Here is an 18,635-nt window from a genome sequence, read left to right as displayed (position 1 = left end):
CGCTTATCCTTGCGGCTTCTTGTCTTACTCCAATTAAAAATAAAATGATAACAGTGGTCCAAGTCAAACTATAGGTGGTGAGCACCCATCACTGTCACTTCATTCTTTATTCTTTCAATGACATTTGAATAAGGGAAGGCCGGTTACACATTGTGACAATTGGAGTTTCCAAATCTTGAGTCTCTCTCTCTCTTGCTTTCTTGCTCCATCTGCCATTGCCCACTCCTCTATTATTATCACTTGCTCATGCTCTCACTCAAGCTTCTCCCTTCACTAAGAACTCCTTTTGTTTTTTCATATCCTTCTCATAGGACATCTCCATGGCTATGAGGGTGTGTTTGCATTCTTTGGCTTGAGTGGCCTCTCTAGCTTGAACCTCCATTTGGATTCTTACAATGTAGCTCAAGAGTTAGCATCTCCAACTACACTCATAGAAGAGATCTTTTTCTTATTTTTCTTCTTTTGTTTTTCTTGATATCTTGGTTTGTCCTTAGCAATATTGGAGTTAATGAGCACTTGACAATGGGATATTAAACATAATTCTTATTCCTTCAAGAGATTCAACTTCACCATAGGTTATTTATGATGGCAATGAAAATATATGATTCAAAGTTGTAGTAGATTTACCCACTTTACCTTCGTATGTTATAGTTCAAAGAGTTGAAGGCTCATAGATGGTCTTGTGATTCAAGTGGTATGCTCCTCAAGTCACAATGTCAGCTCCTTTGCATGCATATCAAGCACTACCACTACCAAGGGAAAATTAGAGATAAGAAGAAAGAGAAGGAGAAGAGCTTCTTCCAATAGGTCCCTAACTCTCTCTCACAATCTCTTCATCATACACAACTCCTTAACTTCTTACAGCTATGAAAGCTAGAGGGAAAGAAGATAAGGGAAGTAAGAGATGAAGATGAGTTTGATTAGTGCTAGTCCCTTACTCAATCTCCATCACTCTTAAACAATGTGCACAAGGTGATAGACAATAAGAAAGAGGAGTGGAAGCTCCAAACTTTTTCCACACAAGAATGAGCTCTCTATTCACTTTTGACCTTTTATACATTAGGCTTCTAGTTAGAGTTTCCACCCAAATTAGGGTTAGGTTTACAATTTCCACCCAAACTTGGGCACTCCACCCTCTTTTGTGGCTCTTGATTAATCTTGCTTCAAAGGTATATATACAATTTGGCTTAACTAGACCTAGTTTAAGAAAAGAGAATATAGTTTGTATACCCACAAAGTCACATCCATTGTAGGTCTTCTCATTCAATGTTGATAGTTAGTACAACTTACATAGGAGTGAGCCTAGCTCTCATAAAATGTTACAAAAATATAATATTCTCTCAAAATACAAATAATACATGTAATAAATTACAACTATACCAAACAAATGGATATACCTTATGAATGAAGAGTGCCTAAATTAATCTATTGAAGATAAAAAAAAATTTCCTTTTTTTATATCATGTTTGACACTTTGACTTTCATACTTTTTCTTCTCATGCACTTTGACTTGACTTTGAATCCTTCATTGCCTTTTTCCTTTTGAGATCAACATTCCTTCCCTTCTAGATAAGTGCAATCCCTTGGCACTCACCCTCAAAAGTAGCAAGCTATAGCATGCATCATAGACATGGAATTCTTGGAACAATCATGATGTGGTTAATAGGATGATTGATGGTAGTCGTTGATAGTGAAGATGAAGAATTTTTTTGGTCCTTTGGTAGGTGGTGGTGAAGTTGTGGTTGGTGACAAAGCTTATAGGAGGGTCATATTATTGTTGGTGGTACACTCAACTATTGGTACCTTGTTATTATATAGGAGTGTTGTCTCACACTTGAGGACCCAATTTCTATATAAGTTATGATGTAGATAACATGTGAGTATGTATGCCTATATAGGCTAGTATATGGATAGAAGACAGCTCCATCAGGATTCATCTTACTGATGGTGATCAATGAAGTAAAAAAACTTGCTTACTGAGGATGGGAAAAAAAATTGTTATCGAGGAAAATGTATTCACAAAGAAGATTAGGAAGAGACATAAGAAGTAGGATGGACAAACTAAGAGTCCAATCCAAGTAGTTCATGATAGCCATGGTCTCTAATTGAGATTACACATGGTAGTTGATATGATTGGTCTCTTTCTTCTTGAAGTGCCTTCTCCACCTTTCTTGATTTGGTTTGATTTACTAGCACTATGGTAAATGAGGTGAAGGAGAGAAGAATGTAAAACTAACTCAAGGAGACAACCATAGGCAAGCAAAGACTCCCTTGGTGTGTTATGCCCTTTATGGACCATGAGTGAATGTAGGTGAAGTAAAGAGAGCTAGTATGCCAGGGACAAAGCCAATCGACCAAGGCCACAAAGCCTAACTAACTTGAGAACCCCTAGGTATAGTATACCACCTATGAGTACATAAATTTTTTCTTTTTTTCTAGATAAAAGAATAAGAAAAGTGTTTTACAATTAGGCTTTCAGCCTTAGATTGCCTTAAGTGGAAGTGTAAGAGGTTGTAAGGTTGATTGCAGATAGTAAACTTTTTTCTCACAATTGGCCCATGCAATAAAGTGCATTCAATGAACATGGAACCACTACAAGATACATGCCTCATATCGACATTCTAAGCGATGAAAATGTTTATTAAAAAAATTTCCCCTGTCGTTCGCTAAATGGGTCGATATTAGCATCTCCATAGAATTGTCGTTATTGGTGTTGCTATTGGCGTCGTTAAAAGTGATGTAAATAACGACATAAATACCAGTGCCAATAGAGACAGTTTGCAATGCAAATAGTGACACATGCAGTAAATTTACGACGCTAATAACAACACTTGAAGAGAAAAGAAATATGTGGCATGTAGCACTATGTGCTGTATTTACATTCTACAAATGGATTACATGGTAAGTATACAATGGTCGTCAAAATGAGTGCAACATGTACTTGAATCCACAAGACTGATACATAGAATAAATACAAGATTGCTAATGAAAACTCATGGAATCATGGCAAGATACAATGAATGATAATAACATAGTGCATTGAATATGCCTGTATAAATCACACAACTAAAAAAGAAGAGGATGTGCGCTCCATGAATCCAAGCGTGAGCTATAGATCCTTGCCATCATCCTGATGCAAAGGAGCATTGAACGGAGTCTGCAAAAAAAAAAAAAAACTACACATCAATCCACCATACATAATGCATTTTAATAAAAATAGTAACTATGGACAAGAAAGATGAGTGACTTACTGGGCTGCCGTGTGCATATAGTCTATCGATCAATATAGTGAGATTGGGTCTCTTTGCATATTGAGTCTCTAGGCTGGTGAGATCGTGGTTTGTGATAGAGTGCTGCAAAGAAAACAAAATACAATTGTTAGAAACATGATTGTCTTAGTACAAGTGATATTGCCAAAATGAAAGTGAGAAGAACAAAAGAAAAACTTACAAAGTCCTCCAGATAAGTCGTGTGGCCGTCACTCCCAAGATGATGGACCACCCTTGCCTCCAATCGTGCCCTCGCTACCTCACGCTACTATCTCCAATGTCTTGAAGAATTTGTAGCCTCCTCCTTGAGTCTCCGCCAGTCATCTGTATCTAGCCACTCAGGCTTTGAGGTGCCACTCTTGAGTGCCTTGCATGCGTCCTCGATTGTCTGTGTGACATGTATGCACACATGCACTTCATCATCCAACCTGTGGAAAGACTCTCTGCTATGGTGGGTATCGGAAACTCCTCATGCGAGGATGCTACTATGTAGTCCTTGCTCCCCTAAGGTGTGCTCTTCCAATGGTCCAAGACGTTGTGTTGAAAAACTTGTTGGCACGACTCTCTCATATGAGCCATCACTCTCCTCCCCTCATCATTCATGATCAAGGCTCATGTCGTGTCATCTACAACGTATCTATACCCCTCTGGGGTATGTCTAAGATGTGTCCTCTCCCACCTACAACTGCAATCTTGGGCATAAGAGACCCCTATACATCTGGTGTACCCACGGGGGTGGTATCTCTTGGAGTAGCACCCATAGGGGTGCCACCTGTGGAGAGATTCAACATTTGTGACATATACCATGTTATAATAAAATTTAAAAAAATAGTTTATGCACCTATTCACAATGGGCTGGCAAGACAAATGTGTCGTGTAGATCCATCCATCTTTTTACGGAATCTATTTCGAGAAATCTAGATGGACCTCGCTGAATGATTGCCTCGGCTCCTTTCAATACAACTTTGAACCACTGCACATTGAATATGATCATGGAGAAGCTACGATAATCCATCGTGATAACACTTTGCAAGTTTCCAAAATACTCCATCTCATTTATAACGGTGTTTGGATCCGTGGCTCGCCGTCAGCTCTCTTGCTCGAAATTTGACATGACACCACAATCCGTTGTGGAGCGCATTTTGTTGATGCATTCGATGCGAAAATGTCAACCGCGCGACCATGCCACACTGTATATTTTGTACTATACATTGAAATGGTTAGATTTTTTATCACATATAGAATCTAGATACGACAGCTTATAAAACATGTGGTCACCTTTGGACTACATTCCCTCAAGAATCCCCACTTCTCATTAGTAGAGACCTCCACTCCTTCACAAGAGGGTGTAATCAAAGCTCCACGTAACCATCACATAGACATAAACCGCGGCATCTCCTCCATGACCTCGGGATATCGAATCGGTCGATGTCCCGTACTGTGTCAAAATTCCTATTGCACTTCTTCCTCATCTTTCCTGGCTTGCTCATACCTAGCAAGCCACGTTTCCATGGATGCATAGTGCAACATACAAAAACGATTCACTTTCTTCTCCATTGTAGTATCCATCCTTTTTTCTACCCCATTTCCAACCACCACATCTCCGATCAGTCTATCATCGTTTTTTAGTGACCATAGCATATTATTGTCTGAATCCATCATTGGTAGCCAATGTGAAATATGTACTAATGCCTCAAACACCAACCAACCTTCAGTCATGCTACCTTCTGGCCGAGCTCATTGTTGCACAAAGCCTTTCAAGGTTTTCATGAAGCACTCCAAAAAGAACATCCATCGCATATGGACAGGTCCCGCATTCTCCACTTCATCTATAAGATGCACCAAGAGATGAGTTTGTATTGTGAGCATACTGGTGTGCAAGTCCTTCTCAAAGAGACAGACCGTCTCCACTGTGCCCTATCTTGCAAATTCAATAGAGGATGTCTTGATTTCCTTCTATGAGATCCATTGCACTAAATTTGACAACGTATAAATCACCCCGCATATTTTTGGAGTAAGGCAGCGATCGCGATCGGTAGTATAAATTGCCACAAATGAAGAAGCATTACGAACACCTAGCAAAATACACATGCCACTTACAATCCATTCGTAGTACAAACCTGACATATCTTATGCCAATCATGGGATTTTAGTCCTATAGTTAGTCGTCTTTAGAAAAAGCTGATCTAAGAGAACACATCATACCCGTCGGAGTGTGGATAGACCTAATAATTTACTTTACAATATGCTCTTCTTTAGTGGACGAAACCCAAGGAGCGTGAGGCAGTTGCAGGTGACCATCAAGACTCGACTGTGGCCAAAAGCGTCTCCATCTTGCCTACCTCCTTTAAATTCATTTGTGCCCCTGCAGTGTCTCTCTTTCTTGTGATGTGGTCCCATAGTAAGCTATCCACATTCTTGAAAATATGTATGGAATCCAACAAGTGGTTGATCTGTAAGTGGATCCAATACGGCAACTCGTAGAAAATTGCTGAGAATCGTTGCATTCTGTTTGGATGCGACTCAGTGTAGACTATTTTCAACTCGTACAAGCTTTGGACATTCATTCGTGTTGGAGGTCGTCCAAGAAAACATTTTCTCAATTCATGACCCTCTGACAAGAAAGAGGCATGTCCTTGATATACCATCTTCTTCATGGTTCGTGACCTTTGGGAGTTGGCCCACACAATGGACATGCATGATAACTTGAGGTAACTAGACATGTCCCAACACCTCTATTTAGTGAACACAAACTTGAACGAGCTATGACAAACGAGAACTGAAGTCTACTTACCTGAGCACTTCCGAATCCCAAAAAATCATGCATGGTCCACATGAGAATGGCTCGTATATTGGCTATCGTGCAAAGCCTGAAAACGTAGAGTCAATGTGGCTCCATAGGCGTGAATCCACTGATATTCATTGGACTCCATTTGTGGATCTATTCTACGTATGCCACGTTGTCAAGCTCGCCATGCTCGATGTACAAAACATGTGACGTATACGTGGGATAAGTAAAAAGTGTCTAAAAACTTTTTGAGGGATGGTTTTCTCTTACAAGTACTATCGATACCTGTGAGCACCACACTTTGGACATGTCTCCATAGTCTTGTACTCTCCTCGAAACAGCACACAATCGTTGACACATGCATGGATGATGTTGTAGTCCATGCCAAGCTTTCGTAAAACATGTTGCACATTATCACGAGACTTAGGCATGGTATTTCCAAGTGGTAATATATGATACTTTAGCAACTTGAAAATAAATTATTAAGCACTTGAAAAAGCACAATTATTTTTATAATGGTGTAAACAAGAAATCAATGAAGCGTATATAGAAAGTACCTGAACAACTCAGTCACACTCGCATCACCCTACCCGTATTTTGCTTGCACACTTAGGAGTACAAGCAACGTCTTCAGGTGAGATACTCGACACCCATCATATAATGGTATGGATGCTTCCTCTCTTAGCGGATCAGATGTCTCGGCATCCATGGGTATTAATCCATCGATCATTGCCTCCATCTCAGGCTCCAAGATTGTAGGAGAGTCTAAAAGGCTACCTGTCTCCTCTGGTGTATTGACGGTATAGACTGGGTTGTGCCTTCCAAGTGGTGGATTGGCTCAGGCACTCCATCCATTGCATGCCCATGAACTCTTCTTACTAGCTGTAATAGGTGCATTCCTCCTTGGGATGAGACATCACCTCCCTGTATAAATTTTATGGCCACGTCTAATATTTTTGTGTATGATATTCAATTAGTTTACAAATACAAGGAATGATTGATACACATTTTTCTTACCGTTTGCTCAAAGTCTAAGATTGCCTAATTAATGATCTCCGATTGAAACTTGTTGAAGTGTCGTATGCGTTCTATAGACAATCGATGCTTTTGTCTGATTGCCAGCTTGCATTGAGAGCAAGGACATGGGACACAGTGATTAAGATACGCCTCACGATCTTGAACATCATGACCATCATCGTTTTCCATTTTGTCTACATTACGAAAAACAATTGGTTTTTGTTCTCATTCTCTTTTTCTTTCTTAATTTGTTTAAGAAGAGATTTATTCTCTTGTAACTCAATAAAATTAACGTCAACTAAAGTCTTGGTTTTCTCCCCCTTTCTTTGCACCTTTCTTTTCACTCTTTGTTTTATGTTCTCTCCCTCTTCTCTTTCTTTCTTTCTCTCTCTCTCTCTTTCTTTTTGCCTCTCTCTTTGTTTCTCTCCACCCCCTCATGTTTTCTCACTCATTCTCCTCTCTCTCTCTCTTTCCCCATTTCTTGGTTATCTTTCATGTTTATTCTCTCTCTCGTTCTCTCTTCCTTTTCCTTTCTTTTTCTTCCTCTCTCATTTCCTGTCTTTCTCTCTCAATGCACACCATTCTCAAGAAAAACAAACAAAAAATATGAAGAAAGAATAAGAACAAACCAAGAGGAGGATGGATTGTTTGCCTCCTCTTTGCGACAAACCCTCTCTTTGTTTCTCTCCACCCCCTTATATTTTCTCACTCATTCTCCTCTCTCCCTCCCTCCCCCCCTCTCTCTCTCATTCTTTCTCTCAAGAAAAACAAATTAAAAAAATGAAGAAAGAACAACAACAAACCAAGAGGAGGATGGATTGTTTGTCTTCTCTTTGCGACAAAACCTCTCTTTGTTTCTCTCTATCCCCTCATGTTTTCTCACTCATTCTCCTCTCTCCCTCCCTCTCTCTCTCTTTCTCTCTTTCTTTGTTATATTTCATGTTTATTCTCTCTCTCTCTCTCTCTCTCATTCTCTTTTCATTTTTCTTTCTTATTCTCCCTCTCTCATTTCCTTTCTTTTTCCCTGAATGCACCTCATTCTTTAAAAAAAAAAACGAAAGAAAGAAAGAACAAGAACAAACCAAGAGGAGGATGGATTGTTTGTCTCCTCTTCATGCGAAAAACCCTCTCTTTGTTTCTTTCCACCCCCTTGTGTTTTCTCACTCATTCTCCTCTCTCTCTCTCTCCCTCTCTCTCTTTCTCTCTTTCTCTATTTCTCTATTTCTCTCTTTCTTTGTTATCTTTTATGTTTATTCTCTCTCTCTCTCTCTCTCTCTCTCTCTCTCTCTCTCTCTCATTCTCTCTTCCTTTTCCTTTCTTATTCTCCCTCTCTCATTTCCTCTCTTTCTTCCTCAATGCACCTCATTCTCAACAAAAACAAACAAAAGAAAAGAAGAAAGAACAAGAACAAACCAAGAGGGGGCAATATACTTACTGCAAAGGCTCAAGGATGGATTGTTTATCTCCTCTTCGCGATGGCCCCTCTTCTTCCTTCGTGCACTTTCTCCTCTTCTTCGCGAATGATGATGGTGGTGGCGGTGGTGGTGAGAAGCTCTCCGTCTCTCTCTTTCTCTCTTCCTCTCCCTCTCCCTCCCAAAGGCACGATCTCTTTCGCTCTCTCTTTTGCTCTCTCTTTTGCTCTCTCTCAAACTCTTTGCGGCAAAATGCCGCACTCGGGTTTTGCTCGCTTTTTTTTCTTTGAGTACCATCGCTATTTGTGACGCAAATAGTGATGTCGCTAATATGTGTCACAACTATCCTTCGCTATGCCCCTATATCCTTGTAGTGAATAAGACAATTGAAGCACAAACCTTGATGTTGATAAAGGTGTTATTAAAAAAGAGTCAAATTTGTTGGTGAAGACTTGAGTTATTCATGAAGCAAACGGTAGCTCCTCTTGAGAAATAAATTGTTTTTGAGGTAGAAGTGAAGGTACTCTTACTTAAAGAAATTAAGATATTGGTGTTGATGGATCTTGCATTTCTTTAAGGATCATTGAGGCTATAGGTTATTGCTTATGTCTTCTTTAAGCTTGACCTCTCATCACTTGCCCCATCAATAAGTAGTCAAGGATGACTATTTATTTAGATCCTTGGATTATTAGAAACATGATTTTTCTTAGAGGTTTCAAGTTTGGATTTGAAAAGACTCTTCGACAGCAATTGCCAGAACTTTGGCATTTCTTTTCCTTTCCATTTAAGTTCTGATTTCTTGGCTTCAATAATAGCATAAGGTTTTTGATGTCATGTTCCCATTTTTATTTTGATGACATAGGTTCTTCAAATTCTATAATGTCCCAAACCCAAAACAACAAGATCCTAATGCTTATAATGCTTAGGTCGTGAAGTAAAGTATATGAGCATATGTGTAAACATGGAAAGTAATGCTTGTGTAAGGGGGCTTGTGAGATAGATAGAGTAAGCCTTAGTGATTTAGAAAATCATAATAAGAAGTAAAAACCAAATCTTTTGTCATAATCTCTTTTTTGCTCATCATCTCCATCAACTTTAGCATCGTTGACTTTGAGGTCATTGTGCTACCATGAAGAAAATCCTCTCCATCATTATCATCAACTTGCTCTGATCACACCACCATCAAATAAGATGATTGATCAGCCTCCATCTTATTTGATCAGCCTCCATCTTCTCCATCATTATCATCAACTTGCTCTGATCACACCACCATCAAATAAGAGAGGGAGAGGCAAACTGAAAATCAACCACCACCCCATAGGCTAGAAGAGAGAGAGGACGTCATCAGGCTGCTGCCTTGTGCTTATGACAACAAGTAGTGATTCTTGTTGTAATTGGTTAATCTGAATTGTCCATTTAATGGATTGACACCCCAAAGGATGCAACGATTGTATATATTAAAACAGTATGTATTATGAAGGTACACAACCATTCAATCAATCGTCTCTTCCTTGTCTCGCTTCTCCTCTCACAAGCTTAATCTGTCATGGAAACACCAGCATGGTGGTAGCCTTCATCTCACTTCTACATGGTATCAACCATTCCTTTTTAGCATGCTTGTGGGGGCTCTACATCACCTCCACATGATCCGTGGCTTCATTAACAGATTCTATCAACTACCACCAGGCCATCCCTATTCCCTATCACCACCAAACTCAACCATTGAATACCTTCCTTAGGTGACATTAAGGTAAATGTATTTTTGCCTTATCAAATAGACTTGACTTATCAAAATATACATATTACACTCACATAGAGTACCAAAATCATATATATATATATTCATATGAGTGCACAAAAGCATCAAACTTGTGGTGCCATTCCCTAGGTACTTGCTTAAGGCCATAAAGGAACTTTTTCAACTTGCACACTAGCTATTCCCCATCTTTGTTCTCAAATCCCTTAGGATCTGCATATAAATCTCATCATGCAAGTTCCCATGTAAGAAATCCATCTTGACATCCACCTGATAGAGGTCTAGATCTAGTTGCATAACTAAGGCCAAAACCAAGCCCAGGGTAGTCATCTTGAGTATAAGAGAGAAGACTTCATTGAGGTCAACACCATGATTTTATTTAAAATCCTTAGCAACCAATTTAGGCTTATAGGCTTGGGGCATCAAGGGTACTCTTTAACTTGTATACCCACTTGCAAGGCAAAGCACACTTTCCACTAGTAGGCAAAGAAACCAAGTCCCACATATGATTTTCCTACAGTGAGTACTCAAAGGCTTTAGATACATATTCTTCCCCATTGTCAGATTGTAGGTATTTCAGCCTATACCCAGATTGGTTCTCAATAAAAGCAAGCCAATGCTGAAATGTAGCCAAGACCTATGATTTTTGCTTTATGGGATATGCCTAGATCTTATGTCAGTATCTTCAATGAAGGTAACGAAATACTTCATACCATGTAATGACTTGCAAGGCATAGGTCCATGTAATGACTTGCAAGGCATAGGTCCACAAACATCAAGATGGACAAGAGCGAAAGGCTTACCCATGCACATAATGTTAGACTTCTTGTGCGAAGTACAAGTCGACTTGTCATAGCGAAACACTTATAGTCAAGGGGGGTGAAAGATACTGCAAATGGGTAAGCAATTTCATTGCCTTTAATGACATGTGCCCAAGGTGACGATGCCATAATGATACATGTGGTACTATAGCCACTACCAAAACATGGTTGATAGACCTAGATACAAGTAAGAGATAAAAGAGTACCATAATTGGCACCTCATGCTAGTAAAATATTCCCACATGTAATCTTTCGTGAGGAATACCCAATGGATACAACATAGCCTACATCATCCAACTGTCCAACAGAAAGTAGGCTTTTAGTCAAAACTAGAACATGGTGCACATCATGCAAAATAAACATACTACCTGACACAAACTATATGTTAACCTCTTCATTCGAGAGTGTACTTTCTACATCCTATATTTTTAGTCCATTAGCATGCATATTTACACAGATAGCAGTACACAGAATGTATCCCATGACTCAAGTAATGTAACCAACAAGAACAATGGAGGAAGATTATCCTCAAAGTCAATCCCTTGCAAAGATGAGTGGATGAAAATAGAATGAAACTCATTTAAGTGGCCAGACATACCCTCCTTCATACAAAGGTCCATGCATTGCTTAAGCCAATACATCTGAGAGGCAAGGCTTTACTTTTCATAGACATTATGAATCTTATCCCATAATTCCCATGTAGTCTACTGTTCAAAGACAACATTATAGAAAATATGCTTAGAGAGTGACAAAATGATTGTAGATTTACATAACTTATCTAGTTTAGCCCCATCCTTTGCATCAAAGTGTTTGATCTTTACATCATGTCACAATTGCTTAATTTGCAATTTTTGTGCTAAAACTACCAGTTTTGTGTCTTTAAATGGCTATAGTTTGTGATGTCCAACTTGTGAATATTAAATATAGCATTGTCATTTGACCCACCAACCATATTGTAGTAAATGAAAGCAGAATCCAAGACAAATAGGATGCTATAAATGATACTAAGATAGGCCAAAATGAGACCAAGACAATACCTAAACAGATAAAATCAGCAAAAAGTAGGGCTATTCACTAATTGCTAGTAAATGATAGCCAAGTCAAAGCATCAACCCTCAATCATATATGATGTATAAAATTACAATTATAGGATGTTGAAAACAATGATAGTAGTAAATCCAAAGCTGGGTATGAGTAATCAACTCACAGAATCCAATTTGCAATTGCTAGGGATATTTTGGAAGAAGTGGGATATGTTCAACCCACTACTAGTAATTGAGCATGCAACCGGTACCAAGAACTATCAAGCTCAATGTGTTAGAGTGGGATACATCCAATAGGCATAACTGTTATGTATATAGGAGGTCTCAAAGATAATGGAAGAGAACTACTAGATACACAATTGATTGAGCAAATGTAAAGAGGCTCAATACATAGCCAAGCATGATGAATACATCACTAACAACAACTAATAGAGATAGGTTTCAGCTCAAAGCATGAATCAAATCAGCCCATCACACAACAACTGTATCCAAATAGCATCTAAAGAGCATAGACATAACTCAACCGAGTCCCATGGTCTCACTGAAGTAAGCTCAACTACATAAACCCAAAGCTTTGCTCAAATGCAAAATATCCAAATAGCTCAAGTGACTCCCATCAGAACAAAACCAAATGCCAAATGAGCTATGCAAGCTCAAAACAACAAGTACATGGCCATCCAAAATCCATGATACATTAAGCATAGAGTTGAGAGCATAAAACCTAAACCAAAAGCATATATAGATATACAGTATTAATATCATAGATCAATACATCTACTGGAGTACCCAAATAGCCTCAAATGGCAAGAGGCATGATCTTTCTGTGTGTAAAAGCTTGCTACCATGTTATTACAACACTAAATGATAGTGAAAACTGAGCTATTTTGAGCTCACATTAGTCCCAAAAGCATTCCAAGGAGTTTTCATTTATTGTGACAATATGAGTAGCACATAGAGAACCGAGTGGTGCAAGGCTTCTAGGAAGGCATAACCATGTTCTTTAAGTTAGTATCACTTTGGGTATATATGTAGATAGGAGAGTTTTCATTTATTGTGACAATATGAGTAGCACATAGAGAACCGAGTGTCTCATACACACATGACATTGAGGTTCATTACTAATTCATTAGATAATGCATCTTGGTACATGACACTGATCTTAGATATATGAGTATAAAGGAGCAGGTTGCAAATATTTTCACTAGATTTGGGAGTAGAAAAGCTTCAATGATTTCAAAGATTATTGGGGGGGTGCTCATGCTCAACCACTAAGACCCATAGACTGCTTATTGTTTCAAGCGAGCACAAATGGCAACCTAGCCAACATACATTCGATTCTATCAGGGTGTAGTGAGCTTACCTTGATGCTCGAATGAGTAGCCTCCTCCCTCAAGCAAGCTAGTAGCTCCACGACTTGTGATGTGAGCTCAAGCATCCTCAAGCCTCCACCTCCAAGCTCCATCCTCCATAGCCGCACGTGCAAGACAAGAGAAGAGAAGAAGAAGAGAGGAGATGATGGAGAGCTTCTTCTCCAAGATCCCTCATCCTCACACTCTCACACTCCCTCTCTCAAGCACACACAAGAAAGCAAGAAGGAGAGAAGAAGGGAAGAAGAAGAGTCCACTTTAGCCACACACCAAAGAATGGACTTCTCATTCACTTTTTGAGTTTATATGCCTTTACATTCAAAGGTGCGCCTTCTCTTTTTTAGCACTTTTTGGGCTCCACTAGGATTGCGCCTTGGACTTCTTGTGGCCATGCTTGCACTTTTGGGATATTCTAGGTCCATTTTCCTTTTGGGCTGCCTTTTTTAGCTTCGGACTTGCTCTTTTCCACTTTTTTCACTTTTTCTTGTGCTGAGGTTAACATTACCCCCCTCCTAGCCGAGTGCCAGTCCCATGGCACTAATGGGTAGTAGTTGGAAAGTGGGGTGGGTGTAGCCAGATGGATTTTTGAGTTTGTATACAAGCCCATGTTGAGGATGGTGTTGGATAGATATGCCCTTTGAAATTGAAGATGGCGTTGGGGCAGGTCCCTCCCTAACATTGACGGTGGGTGGATCTGTCCTTTGAAATTGAAGATGGTGTTGGAGAGATCCTTCTTAGACGGATCCTTCTTAGAGAATGGCAGATGGACGGATCTGTCCTTGAAATTGGAGATGGTGTTAGACAGATCCTTCTTGGAGAATAGTAGATGGATGGATCTGTCCTTGAAATTGAAGATGGTGTTGGATGGATCCTTCTTGGAGAATGGCAATTGGATGAATCTGTCCTTGAAATTGAAGATGGTGTTGGACGGATTCTTCTTGGATAATGGCGGATGGATGGATTTGTCCTTGAAATTGAAGATGGTGTTACGGATCCCTCCTCATGCTCTCCGAGGTTGATACGATGCAATCTTAACCTGTAAGACAAAGTTGTACACTTCCTAAGGGGTGTATCTACCTCTCCATGTAGTGCATGGTGTAGGTGCTAGTGGAACAAGGATTTGGGTCTAGACTTGTGGTGTTGTCCCACACTTGAGGCATCGTTGTAGTAGGTGCCGTGCACATCTTAGGGAGAAATGTCTAGGAGTCTTGCCCTTGAGGTGCCCTAAGCATAAAGTGGGGAATCAAAATAGGCTAGGAGATTACAGATGGAACCGATTGATTGAAGCCACTAGATGTTTCTAACTTGAGAATCCCTAAGTGCACTGGCTGTGGTCTACGTGCAGTGAGGTGATTTGGTTGCTTTTTCTTGTGATTTCCTTCTCTTTTCTTTTCTATTTCCTTTCCTTTTTTTAAAAACCTTTTTTTACATAAACATGATGAGAAGCTAGTATTCATCATCCAAGTTGTGAGAGGGTGGTTTTGGGGGCTTAAGAGTTTTTTCAAGGAATTTATAGCTTTGCATGTACCCTTTGAGGTTTAGACATAATTGGAGAGTGGTGACAGAAAGAAATGGATGATTACATCGAGTGAAGCAGCTATCATTCATATCTTCTAGGAGGGCTAGGAAAAATGAGGAGAGTAGAGTAGCTCACATCATTAATCTAGCCATGGGACACCTATCTATGCCATTGGGATAAAAAAAGAGGGCTAGAGGTAGTGCTCTTGTGGTGTTGGATCCTACCTTAGTAGTATCCTAAGCAACCTAAGATAGTTGCACGTGGTGATAAAGGCGAGATCAAGGCAAGAAGAGAATTCATCGATGAAGTAGACTATTGAGTCATATAGGTCCTCTATTGTGAAGACTAGGGCTTCTTTGGGTTTAGTAGCATTCACATTATAGACTCATGGAAAGTCATATTTGCCATAGATGCTTGGATTAAAATCCACTCTTCCCTTCTTGGATATGGCATGAAAGTCGGATCATTCCTTTTGAAGGGTAGGGTGTTACAAAATGCCATCTAGGTGTCCATATTTATATTAAAAATGTGCCTTCTCCACGTTGGTTGGCATTCATAGCCCTTCACTACTCTGGGTACTTCAAAAACTTTGTTCTACCAAAAATTTGGGTCCTCTGTCCCCCATAAGGTAAGGTGATGTGCCCTCTCAGATATCCATTAGTTTCCCATCCTGCTTCTAACATTGATTATCTCTTCCACCACCTTGACTGGCAGTATTCTGCACAAGTTGGTAGAAAATTAAAAATTAAAGTTGAAGGGGTTACCAGTGTTTCCCTACTTCCAAACAAACCTAGTTTCGAAGTTCAAGTCCACAAAGACCAAAGAGGGAGGAATTGAGGAAGTGCTGACAATGATGGTCCTAGAGTGGCAGAGCACTAGAGTGGAACAAGAGGTTGCATGTGTGAATGAGCTAGGAATAATTAGAAAATTAAAGAAGACCCTAGAGGGAAACAGGTGGCTAGATCCCCGACAGGTCTTGCCAAAGGCAAGGTGGTCTTAGTTCATTGAGAGACTTCCATCACAATTTAAGCAATAGTTTAGGCAATCTAGGAAGAGTTGAAAGTTGACTATCTTAGAGTGTCATCAATAGAACCCAATCAATGCCATTTTAGGGGGCCGAAGTTGAGACTTTACCTTATGCATAGAGAAGTTGATGCACATCACCCCCCCTTGTTCCTCACTCTCTTTGAACCATGTGTAGTAATGATTCACTTCGGCCGAAGGGATGATAGCAAGGCAGTCAACTTAGAAGCCGATGTTAGATGGCTGATAGGAGACTTTAATATTTAAGTTATGTTTTCATTTTCAAGTTGATCCTTATGGGGTTGAGGTGGAACTTCGCTTGTAGGGTAGACTCAAGTAGCTCAAGATTTTGAATGTTCAGTTACTCTAACAAGTTCTTGTGATAACAATAGTTTTGATTACTTGCTGATGGGCTACTAAAATACGTGCTATCGATATTCGTTAGGTAGGCACATTACAAAAGAGAACTAGTTTTCTTAGAGTTTGAAGTGGGAGCCAACTAGGTGAGAAACGGTTGAGCCCTAAGTGTATTGAGCTCTTGAAAGAGTAAGAGTCTTCATCCAAGTCCCACCATTGGGCTCTTGGAGAGGCCAACAATCATCAATACTCAGGATATTTTAGCACATCCAAGTTGTCATTTTTAACTTCTCCTTCAAAAAGCACATAACCTAATTAATCTTGTAGTCCTTGTCATCTATGACAATAAACTAATCTACCTCTACTCAAATATGAATAAAATCAATGCATCTTTCTCCTCTGTTCTATGGTTGTGAAGAGCCCTTTGTAATCCCTCATCTCCTCCATGGCTATTAATGAGATGTGATATTATATATCTCTTTCATTTATTTATTGTACTGTATGTCCCAAACCAAATATACCCTTTATTTTCTACATATGCTTATAAATTGTCATTTTCCTAATTCTTTACATTATCTAACTCTTGATGAAGTTGGATTTTCGATGCCTTTGTGATTGTGTGATATAGCTTATCTAAAATATTTCAAGTCTCCCATCCAATCATGCTACCATTTGTACTTGGATAATCAATACTTAACAAGCTTTCTCAGTCCAAGAATCATGTGCCTTGATCTCTATTGCCATTGGGTCCCTTCCATTTGGGGAGTTGTAGTTCCTTGTATTCCTTCTCTATTGTCATTGCATATTCATAAAATCCTTTGCAATAACACATCAAGGAAATCAACAAACTTGGACATTCGAAGCTTGAGAATAGTTCTTCTTGAGATTCTCAATAGCCACTAGTGATACGTTTTTTAGGATTCCTTTGCAAGAATAACCAAAATTTGTAATTCTAGTTATTAAGTGTAAAACTATAGACATTCTTATTATCAAAAAATGTTATATGAGTGCATAATATGATCCCTTTCATTTACCCTCTTCATGCATTAGGAAGGGTCAATGTATAACAATGGTAAAAGTGGAGAGTAGCGTTTCCATCTAATTGCTTTCTTCTTTGCTTGTTGCTTGTTAATCCTTTAGTCCTTCATCATTCCTTATTCGCAAATTAATGTCTCTAATGCACAAGAATGTTGGAGTAAGAACATAAGTTAAAGGAGGAGATATAAGCTCAAGAGAAAGAGCTGGATATTGGACATGGTTTTTTAAATTATTTCTCTTCTTTTTAATTCATTTTACAATGAAAAAAGAGAGTATGTGATAGAAAACTGCACCAAGTGTGAATGTCATGAAAGTAGATTTGATATATTGAGTATAGCATATAAACAATAATCTAGAATATCCCATGTTTTGGCATGAGAAGGTGAGAACTTACCAATTCATAGAAGTTACTAAAATTGAGCTACAGACCACCTTATTCTTACTACTTATTCTCTTTTAGTTTCATAATATGATTGTTGAAATGCTTAGAAGAAAAAGCATCTACACGAATCATGAGCTAAGTAATAATAAATCTAGGCTAGGTTAAACACTTCAAGTCAACAAAATAAAGAATACATGTCATCACTCTCCTCCTATCTACTCAAGGCTACAACATCTGTTTGGGTAAAGAAAAATCACTTTCAACAATTGAAATGATAAGGAAACTACATAGCAAGAAATATTTGAAGATTTTAAACCTCATCTAGAAGTTTGTCTAATTGAAAGCATTCTTACTATAACCTATCTAACATTTAGTTTTTTAAGAAGAAAAGTATGTGTTTATGTAAGCTTGTCCACAAGTAAATCTAGACATATAAATTAGCTAGCCTGTACACTACAATAAGCAAACCAAAATGATATGTCAGACAAGTTGTGATTTTCTCAAAGAGATACACTAACTAACAATATCACACTCGAGGCACATATATACATGCAAGTGCACACACACACACACACACACACACACACACACACACACACACACACACACACACACACACACACACACACACACACACACACACACACGCACACACACACACGCACACGCACACGCACACGCACACGCACACGCACACGCACACGCACACGCACACGCACACGCACACGCACACGCACATGCACACGCACACGCACACGCACACGCACACACACACACACACACACACACACACACACACACACACACAGAGAAGGTAATATAAATGGGCCTCTAGATTTGCGC

The sequence above is a fragment of the Lygodium microphyllum genome, chromosome 6 (assembly GCF_053477565.2).
Source record: "Lygodium microphyllum isolate KBCC chromosome 6, Lygodium_microphyllum_v1.1.10, whole genome shotgun sequence".
In the NCBI taxonomy this organism is placed as follows: Eukaryota; Viridiplantae; Streptophyta; class Polypodiopsida; order Schizaeales; family Lygodiaceae; genus Lygodium; species Lygodium microphyllum.
This window is presented reverse-complemented; position numbering follows the sequence as displayed.